The sequence below is a fragment of the Notolepis coatsorum genome (assembly GCF_963971535.1).
Source record: "Notolepis coatsorum genome assembly, chromosome: 2".
Classification (NCBI taxonomy): domain Eukaryota; kingdom Metazoa; phylum Chordata; class Actinopteri; order Aulopiformes; family Paralepididae; genus Notolepis; species Notolepis coatsorum.
The window spans coordinates 191,646,293-191,657,569 of NC_140166.1; the positions used below are offsets into that span (position 1 = coordinate 191,646,293).

The 11,277-nt window shown below is 42.4% G+C and overlaps 1 protein-coding gene across 3 annotated transcripts in view; it reads right to left on the reverse strand.

Moving 5' to 3' along the window:
• gatad2ab (GATA zinc finger domain containing 2Ab) overlaps positions 1-10,795 on the reverse strand; it is a 96,859-nt gene extending 86,064 nt beyond the window's left edge. For all 3 annotated transcript variants that reach the window (XM_084307251.1, XM_084307250.1, XM_084307249.1), the window contains exon 1: positions 10,417-10,795. The gene's annotated coding sequence lies outside the window, so the exon portion shown is untranslated. The remainder of the gene's footprint in view (positions 1-10,416) is intronic.
• Between the last annotated feature and the right edge of the window lie 482 nt (positions 10,796-11,277).

The window sequence follows — 11,277 nt, forward strand, 5'->3', positions numbered from 1 at the left end:
TGTTTATAATGTAGATTTATCAGCCACTTTATAAGATTGCAACGCCGTTTTTTGCTAGACGTTCACAGAAAGGTAGAGGAACTAACTGTTCTAATTTATGCCAATAACGTTCAGGTTTGTGAGAGATAATCCCAAAAAATAAGATAAATAAAGTAAATCCACAAGTCATATGATTGACAGGAGCTGGCTTGAGCTGTGTAGTGTGGTTTTTTGAAATTCAAAAACCCATCGAAAGCCCTGGGTCTCCTCTCCTCATATGACTACAAACAAAATGGCGTCGCACATTTCCTAGCGTCAATATTCGCCTGTTTCCGACTAGATTTCCAAAACTCATATTTCACTAATAACACTTTAACCTATTGGTAAACAAATGTATTGCTGAAAATATACACTTTGACTGCTGTTTTGACAGGGTTAGGGTCTTTACTCTTAGCTACATTTGAAAATAAAACGCAACATTAATTCATACAGTCTGTAGAAATGGATTTATGGCGTGATGTCATTCTGGGTCCGGTACCACCAGGCTTAAGAGGTTAAGTAGGTAAAAACATGAAGACAATAATAAGGGCCTTTCAAACTGCTGCTTCCTTTTTTAATTAAATAAATGGATGTTTCACTTTTGTTCTAAATTCAGCCTGTGACGAGTTGGTTCAGGTCAACCTTTAGTCCCGCCTTCATTTCCTGTTAACACTTTCGGGGCCATTCACATACGTTGTTGGGCGCCAGCGGTTAACACTTTGAGTGCCACGCTGTTTGGTTAATTTACCTTTAGAATGCCAGCCTTCTAGTTGTTTCTGTGGTCGTTGCACTATGTTGTGAAACTGTGTGTGTGTTCTATGAGACACGGTGTGGCTCATTTTGACAAACATTACTTGTAGTCAAGCATGGGAATAATAGTTTGTTTCCACACGCTGTAGTTTGTAGTTTATTACACGCTAAACATCGCGCATTTCCAAGATAATAGTATTTTTTCATAGATCGTGAGATAAAACACTTTATGTGCAATAAGTAGGGATGCCCCCCGGACCCCGGTTTTGAACGGGAACCGGTACTATATTAGAAAATACCGGAGTATTTATAAGCTCCGACGTCCTCGGTACTGCTATCGATACTCTAGAGAAATTATTATTATTATTTAAAAGTTGCGAACGATCCTCTCTCTGTCTCTGCACGAGAAGCGAGCCGCAGCCAGCGAGTCAATTATTAGGGGTGCACCGATATATCGGTCGGGTATCGGTATCGGCCGATAAGTGCCTTGTTGACTGCTATCGGCCTATCGGCCGATAAGCTCAAATGTGCCGATAGCAGTCGCCGATAACTAACCATCCATTTGTGTAGCGTCAAAAGGCAAAAAAAAAAATCACTCGCGACCTACCTGCACAACGCCCGCCGTCCCCCCCACACACACACAAGCTACTGCATCAAAGTTACTATTTATGATTAACAAGGCATTCGTTTTGTGGCATTAACGTTATATAGTTAGTGTTACACGGACAATAACATCAGCATATTATTATTACCCATAGCAGCAAGGCATTACTCCGAGTCCGTTCATAGCCGGGAGGCAGAAGACTAACGTTACTGGTGAAAATGTGATTTACGTTGGAATACTCCTTTGCCAACTTGCTGTACTTTGCTTGCAGGTCTGCAGCCATTATTACTGGATTAAGAATAGCCCCAACTTTAGCCAACGTAACGTTATGGCTAAACCTTTAACATTAGTTAACCGTAGCTTTCGGTTAGCTGTTCAATGTTAATAACACAACCAAGCGAATCCATCAGAGCTCCCCATCAACACCGCTCTGTCGGGAGGATGGCATTTAAGAAAGTATCTGCTGTTAAAATGACACAAACATTCGTTTTGTGGCATTAACGTTATTATAGTTAGTTACACGTTCAATTACATCAGCATAGTATTTACCCGAAGATAGCAAGCAAGCCGTGCATAGCTCGGTTACATTCCGTTGCTCATTCCGTACCCAACTACACATTCTGCAATCTGTTAATAAAGTTTTCAACCAGACAAATGTATAGAAAGGCTTTGTTTTATTATAAAATTTGTTGCAGTAAAATCATTGTGTCTCGTTTGGCCATCCTGTGGAGCGCGCTGGTCGGCGGGCACTGCCGGGCAGCTAACGTATTAGCTTGTTGTGGTTCTAAGTTTGACTCGCATTCTCGCAAGCAGATCAATGGCGGCATGCCCCGAAGTAGAAAAATGAATAAACGCTTGGTGGTAAGCAGGAGGTGGGTGCTAGCGGTGTGGCGTAATTGGCCGAATCGACTGTCAATCAAAATGGTTCCATTGCATTGGTTGAAAGCTCTGGTTGAGAGAATAGTATCCCGCTGCAGGCCGCCAGAATGGTTCCATTGCATTGGTTGAAAGCTCTGGTTGAGAAAATAGTATCCCTCTGCAGGCCGCCAGACGATACTGGGAGAGGGATCAGTGATACCATAAACATATTTCTTGATGTTTCCTTTTTTAAGTAAGTAAAGAGGCCTACAAATACAAACACACATACAAATATACAGTAGTTTCATTAAAAAAAATAAAACAAAAATAAAAAAAAATAAAAAAAGAAATAAAAAAAAAATAAGAAATTAAAAATACTTATTTTTTGCCACAATTATCGGTATCGGTATCGGTATCGGCCGATTGTGTTAGTTGAACAATCGGTATCGGTATCGGTGGCCAATTTTCATATCGGTGCACCCCTATCAATTATTACACTGTCACACACTCCTCGCGAGTCGCTCGCTAGTGCTACACATAGACATACGGGTACTACATACGGGTACTCCTTAATGAAAGTCCCCGACGCCCCGTGCTATAGCGCGCTGCACACAGACAGCAGCTCTGCATGCACTGAGTCGTGATCATGGCGGATAGAGCGAAGCGTTCTAAAGTATGGTACTTTACAAGGGTCAATGCCGACAATGCACGTTGCCACAAGTGCAACAAAACATTTGCCAGTAAGGGTGGCAATACGAGCAACCTATCAAAACATTTGTTGGCAAAACATGATATTAGCGTGCAGAAATGCGCCGTATTCGACTGCCTTGCGCGCAGTGGTCCATCTGCATCCACGTCCACTGCAGCCGGTAAGCCAAGATACGGAGTTTCCTAGGCTAATAACGAATTATTACAAATAGGCTAATAAACAAAATAATTGTTTAGCTACAAATACTACAATCTAAAAACGTTTTATAGATCGTCAAGCTGAGGCGTCAGCCACCAATGTGTCCCAGGCCAGTGAGCCCAGGGCCACCACACATCCTCCCTCTACCTCCCTCCACCACCCAAAGTCCTTTCTCCCTAGCAGCTAGAGGAAGGATGACAGAGGATAGGGTGAACGAGTGTCACAGTTCTGTTAGCCTTTTGCATTTGTTGTTTATTATAAAAAGTCTATAATTCAGAGTCAGACACATTTAAAACATTGTTGCTGCTGTTGCTGAAGAAATTATATTTATTTATAAAGTTATATAAAAGAACATTGCTGCTGCTGTTGCTGAAGAAATTATATTTATTTATAATACTTATTTATAAAGTATTAAGTTGTATAAATAATAAAGCAATGTCGATTCTGTTCTTAATTAATTGTCTTTTTTTCTTGCAAAAATAATAATCAAAAAGAACCGATAAGAGTATCGATAAAGTACCGAACCGTTAAGCAGTATCGATAAGAGTAGTAGTATCGATAAAATCCTAACGATACCCATCCCTAGCAATAAGCCCAAACCGTTCTGTCTGATCCCCTGAAAACTCCCATATCAAAAGGTATATGACTTGTATATATGTATCATCACAAAATCATCAAGCGGGGGGGGGGGGGGGGGGGGGGGGGTAGTTTTAACTCAAAACTATGATCGCGTTTGCCAAGCATGTTTTTCGCCCGTTGAAACACAGAACTGTGATAGTTAGAAAAACGATGAGATTTCTCGTTAGTTCATGCCAACCGTTGAGTGCCAGCCGACGAGAGATCTCGTTTTTAATAGTTTTTTTTTATTAGCGATTTCCATTCATATTTCATCAATCTAGCCTCCCGTTTACCACTGGAACGCTCTCTGAGCTCCATTGGGAAAATACCGCCCCCTATCGTCTCTCCGTGTGGTACTGCACTCCTTTGGATTGGATTGAATGAAATCTCATGAAAAAAAATCCTGCTTCCACATTTTACTTCTCAGGCATGTAACTCGAGCCGATCGGATTCATTGTGGACCATCAGAACAGCGTGGAATCTGTGTTTTTTCGACCACCCAGCGTTGGATCAATAAACGCGATCGATATTTGGAATGGCAATCAGGAATTGAAATAATCTTTTTGGAGAACATCTGATCTGAGGTAAGGAATCTATTTTTACCAGTCTTGGGATAATCAGAGCTTTTTTCACAGAGATATCAATGTGGGCCCTATGTGTGTGTGTGCTGATCAGGAAATGGATAATTGATTTTTCAGCCCGCTTCTATAGCGTGCATAAGTACACATATTAGGCTTGGGCGGTATTATGGTATTATGGTATACCAGGGTATTTAGAAATCCCGACGGTATTGAAAATCAATACGTCAAAACTGAGTTTTGTTGTAGTGCACACACGCGCCAGCAGAGGGCGAGACCAGTCCTCACTAGTGGAGCGAGACACGCAGAAGCTGGTTGTCTACACACAGGAGGAGGAGGAGGAGGAGGAGGAGGAGAACCCCGCTTCAGTGGGGGAAATTAAATGAGACACGCTTACTGTTGCTGCGGGCTAACTGGCTATTCTGAGAGCTAACTGTTGTGTATGATCACAACGGTGTTCACGCTTTTACGGTAATGTTGCGACAGTGCTGTGAAAATACCGTAAAGCGGTGTGGTAACGAGAGTGTGTGTTGTTGTTGTGTGTAGGATGCTGCGGGCGAACTGCTACCATTCTGAGAGCTTAACGTTAGCACTAGGATGCTGTGGGCGAACTGCTACCATTCTGAGAGCTTAACGTTAGCACTAGGATGCTGCGGGCGAACTGCTACCATTCTGAGAGCTTAACGTTAGCACTAGGATGCTGCAGGCGAACTGCTACCATTCTGAGAGCTTAACGTTAGCACTAGGATGCTGCGGGCAAACTGCTACCATTCTGAGAGCTTAACGTTAGCACTAGGATGCTGCGGGCGAACTGCTACCATTCTGAGAGCTTAACGTTAGCACTAGGATGCTGCGGGCGAACTGCTACCATTCTGAGAGCTTAACGTTAGCACTAGGATGCTGCAGGCGAACTGCTACCATTCTGAGAGCTTAACGTTAGCACTAGGATGCTGCGGGCAAACTGCTACCATTCTGAGAGCTTAACGTTAGCACTAGGATGCTGCGGGCGAACTGCTACCATTCTGAGAGCTTAACGTTAGCACTAGGATGCTGCGGGCAAACTGCTACCATTCTGAGAGCTTAACGTTAGCACTAGGATGCTGCGGGCGAACTGCTACCATTCTGAGAGTTTAACGTTAGCACTAGGATGCTGCGGGCGAACTGGCCATCTCCGTGATTTGTTTACTTGGTAACACGGGTGATGCGACGTGAGCTAACGTTGGCTACCAGTACCTACCGAGCTAACGTTACCGTTTAAACTAAATGACCCAGTGACTACATGAGGCATTGTCTAACGTTATCTAGCTGGCTAGCTACTGATAGCTGCTGATATCAACAAATGCTCCAGCAATAGTCGAGTGCATGATAAGTTACCTCCGTTGACTCGGTAGCTCACGTTCGCTCACGTTAGCTCTAAACTAAATAGTTCACTGAGGCGTTGTCTTAACGTTATCTAGCCGGCTAGCAGTAGCTACAGATAGCTCCTGATATCAATGTCTTATAACATTGATTCGATGCGTATTCGAGCTGAGGGCTTGCTGAATGTGATTTATACCAATACTAGGGTCCAGCTGCAGCGCCGGAGAATCCTGGCTGTAGCTGGAGGCTACTCGAGTACACACAGACAGTGGAGCCGTTTGCAGATAGCGAGCATTTTGACTTGTTGCATGGTGGCGATGTCTCGCAGATAATACAAGTAAAAGTCTAATTATATAATATATATATTTTATTAAAAAAAATTAAAAAAAAATAAAAAAAAAAGAGGGGTGCTCCAGTAGCACACCATGTTACCGCGCTGCGTCGCGGGACTCCGTGCTGCGTCACGGATCTGGTTGACTCCGAGTTCGATTCCCGGACTCGCCGTCATTTGCCGAATGTCTCCCCCTGCTCTCTCTCCCGTTTCACCCTACAACTGTCGGTCATGCTTAGGCCTGCCGCGATAAGCAATAAATCGATTAATTGCTGCGATAATTAAAATGAATGCAATGATTTTGACGGGCGCGATTAATTGCTATTTGCGCGTTTGTTTTAATGAGGCGGAACCAGTGCCCCTTCAGTCACTGTCCGTGTTGGGAGGCGGGCCGCTGACGTTACTAGAGTACAGCACGGGAGCTCCGTGGGGCAACGCCACATAGACATTTCTCAATAGTGTTGCTCCTTTTAACCAAGTAGCATTGTTTGTAGTGTAACGTTAGCTATTTTTAGACCCAAGTAGTTACTCGCTACTGCCCGGAGAAACTGGACTGCTAAATAAAGATGAAAGATAGAGCTTTGATTCTCATTCCATGCTAACAACATTAGCTAAATATCTAACAAACGAAATACAACGTATAGCATAGCTACAAGTACAACACAGAATAACGTTAATACAATTACATGCATCATTGTTTACAATGAACGGGTGGGGCTAGTCAAAGGACTGGAAACGGGGACAAGTTAAACATGAATTAATTTATTATAACACTCCGGTAGTTTCGAGTCGTGCTGCAGTGCTTACGCACCACAGCTATTCTATTACTGCTTTGACGCTTCCTCCTCATCGTTGATTGCCTGTAGTAGCTGCATCTAACGTTAGTAGCTAACGTTAAAACTAACCGAAAGGTAGTTGTTCACCAACAATTTGTTTTATCATTAGCTCAAAAACAGAACCCGACGAGACATGTTGTCGGCTCATAGTTTCTGCTTAGGATAATAACAACAATACTTCCGGTCCGGTCGGTGGGCTTCAAAATAAAAGTCAAACACCGGAAAAGACGGAGCGGTGGGCTTCAAAATAAAAGTTTTGGGAAATAAATTTCTCAAAAAAAATTCTCTAACCGGTCGCAATAATATCGCTTATCGCGATATTTTCGGGGGCAATTAATCGCCCAGCAAAATGTGTTATCGTGGCAGGCCTAGTCATGCTTGACCAGAAAAGCGATAAACGCTAAAAAAAAAAAAAAAAAAAAAAAGTATAAAATAAATTAAAAAAAAATTATAAAAAACCATCAGTATCAGATCGGTATCGGCCGATATGGCTCAAGACGATCAGTGGCAAAAAACGTGATCGGAGCATCCCTAATTCCAGTATATTCCAGTAAAGGGCGATTATCACAGAATCTTCTGAAATGTTCTGGAACTTTCATAAAACGAGTAAATGGTATAAAACGGAAAATTTCAAAATGGTATAAAACGGAAATGAACCGATTAAAAACAATCCGTTTCGACAATGTTGACTGCAAACAAGTCATTGATAAGCGACGGCCATATTATACACATAGCCATAGTTTAAGATATAGTTTATGCGTTCGCAAATATGAGAGCTCCATCATTGAAGTGGGTGGTGGCACGCAACGGGGTTCGGGGGCACCGGACCCGTGGCACGGAAAGTGTTAAGTACCCGTATGTGTGAGTGTGAGCGGCTCACGACGAGTGTGTGTAATAATGGCTCGCTGCGGCTCGCTTCTCGTGCAGACAGAGAGAGGAGAGATAGTTGGCAACGTTTAAATCCTCGAAAAAAAAAAACTCATAATAATAATAATTTCTCGAGTATCGATAGCAGTACCGATAACGTCGGAGCTTATCAATACTCAGTTTTTTTCTAATTTAGTACCGGGTCCCGTTTAGAACCTGGGTCCGGGGGGGGGGCATCCCTAATCTCCCCATCTGACCAACAGCCAATAAATACCCCATGTATCCCAAACACACGTATTACCTTTTCTTTCAATGTGACCACTGGAGCAGATGAGAGAAACCTGCTGCTCAACAAGCTCTTAGGCTAAGTCTCAACACACTCACTCACTGCAGTGCTGGAAGGCAAGGTGCCCCACTGAGAACTACACAGATGCTATTATGATAACACATCAGCCAGACATGAGGATGGATGGAAACAATAAGGGTTTGTGCTCCACCCCACTGTGGAGACAGAGCACTGTTAGGTATAGATTGCACTGTGAGTGAGGCATTAGAACAGGTGAGATTTGAGAATCAGGAAACAGATAAATGAATTATATCATTCATCAGTTTATCAGTCATGAAATCTTCCTCTGGGCAACCAAGTAGCCATGTACCAGACTAATTACAAAGTAAGCATAACTGCAACACAATCATAAAGTAGGATCATAAAGCACAATGTAAAAAGATGAAAGTTTTAAACTGAAACTATGAAACAAAAAAGGATAATTCAACCCCAAGACACAATGGAGCTGGCTCTCACTTTGTGGTTACACTTACTTATTTTCACAGTATAGTGAAAATGAAGGGCAGACTTGCCTCAAATATAAACTGTGGAATACAGAGCTGCATTTACTGTGTTGCCTTAACTGTATGCTCTAGTGATCTTTCTATCTACCATGAAGTGAAACAAAGCTTTTGCTAATGTGTTTGAGAATAGAGATTTCTCTCTTTTTTTTTTTAAACACTCGATACAAAAAATAAATAAACGTTGATACAGCGGAACCAGAGTAGTCACTACTCAGTAGTCATGCCTGTCTGGTCACATCACTCTCAGGAGGGGTTTTAACAAGAGGCATCCCTCTGCGGGCAACTCTATTGCATGTCATGAGATGCAAAGCGACATGTGTCCCCTGTCACTATCCTAAGGTCCCGTTTCGCTGGTCGGTCTCAAATGCTTAACTATACCTGAAAGATTGAAACACAGACCTTCTGAGAGGTGCATGAGATATAGTGATCTAGATCAGATCTAGGGAGTCTCCTGCTGTATAGGGGTATTCTATAACTAACAAGTCATTTCCTCTCTCTCTCTACTTCATGTCATTGAAACATGCTGGTCAAGGATGATGCACTGCTCACATTAACAATATGGTAATGTATTTCATACCATGGAATTGACAAATGAGTATCTTATCAATCAAAATATATGTACACAATACCCATTAAACATACCTCAAGAATAAAGAGTTGTGATTAATTACATTTAATAAATAAATAAATTAGTATAATCAACACTACTGGAGACTTTTGCTAGATAATTAGATACAGGTGGATACAGGGATGTCTACACTTTTGGTTGAGTGATAACAGTTGCCCATGTCTGGGACTTGTATGACGCAAAGTGCACACACACACACACCACACACACAAATGGGGGCACCATCGTCCACCATTACGCCTTCATGGAAAGGCTTTTCACGGTTGAGCTAATCTGGCCAACTTCTGAAATCAACGTCCCACCAAGCTATACACATTCATCTAAATAGTCAAGACGCAATAATGATGGGCTTCACAATCTCTGAGATCCTGCAGAACAATCGCATTCATAAACTAGTGCTGCAACTTTACCCTAAATAGTTATTTCCAACTAACCCATACACAACAACAACAAGCTAGTATCTTGTGCTAAATTGGCTTGCCAACAACAACCTGTCCATCTGTCCAGCGATAAAGCCTGGAGCTAGCCAGCAAGGAGCCAGTATAGTGGCTAGTATCGGTTAGACAAAGATATTGACAAAGATATGACCAAAAACAGGCACAATCTACCTTAAAATAAGAATGATTGTTAAGCCTATATGTATACACCAAATAGCGATGCAGGTTAAGACAATGAAGCCAGACACACCGAAGAGCTGGTTAGCATTAACGAGCTAGCTAGCTAAGTTAACCCGCTAAAGACCTTAGCCAGCCGAGCTAATGAGAACTCCCCCGGACACCCGTCTGGTCAGAGACAGACAGCTCGGATTCAGTCACAATAAAACCAAGGGGGTCGTTTTGTACAGAAACTGAAAAGTTATAGGTCGAGTTAACGAGTAAATCAAACGTGTTTACTTATTATTAGAAAGTTCAGCTAACGTTAAAGAAGCTAGTGTTTTATTATTGTTCCGACTTGTTCTCGCCTTGCATTCGATAAGGTGTGTGTGCCGCGACACACGGACCATAACGTTACTACCTCCTTGTACTCCAGTCTACGATTAGCCGTTAGCTGCGTTAGAGCTAACTTAACATGATAACAGAGCGAGCCATGCTAATAATGTTAGCCAACCGAGCTAACGTCGATAGGGGAAAAACTTCCCGTCGTCGTCTAGATTAAAATCCCAAATCAAAATGATAATATCAGTTAATATGCTGGTTTTAATATGTTAACTCACGAAGTATATGAGCAGCTTGATCAGGTTCCCCCAAGTTTTTCAATTGTTTTGATGTCGTATTTTCTGCTACACTCGTAATTCGCTGGAAAATTCCGGGGATCCCCTCTCTGCTGTCCGCTGCCACTCCGGTGTCCAGAGATGATAACGAGCCACCGACACATGCGGCGTCATGCTGCGTTCAACACACGCAGCCACTGGGGATTTCCGACTTCCAAGCCAGGGCGAAAAAAAATTATCAAATAGATGAGTCGGAACTGGGTTTCTATCAGTTTAGACCCAGAACTTCCAGAATGACCATTAAGGAAGAGCCCAACAAAAAAAAACTGCAAAGGACTTGTAATGTCAAGGTCCTAGTGATGATAACAAAGTAACCTCCTCAAGTCGGAAAATGCCATGTTCCAAGTTAAATGAAACTGACGTCTTTTATAGATCCGACAGATAGGACAGCGTCACCACCACTGAACTTGTTATGTCACTTCACCCGCAGAGAAGGCTCTGACTTCACCAGAGAGCTACCGTAAGCTACGTTCACAAGAAGTCTGAACTGGGACGTTTTCAACATGAAAGTCAGAGAAATATCCATTGAATTGGTCACCAATCTTGGACCTCAGGGTGGTAAAGTATGAGCTTTGGAAAGATTTTAGATATCCTCAACTTGACGTTTTTGAAATCACATTAATAAAAGACACATGGTGAATTGAAAATGGGGGACCCTGATGTAAACAAGACGCCTTATCCCCTTTGAATGCCACCACCCACTTCAATGATAGAGCTCTCATATTTGCAAACGCATAAACTATGTCTTAAATTATGGCTATGTGTCTAATCTGGCCGTCGCTTATCAAACAAGGGACCAAACAC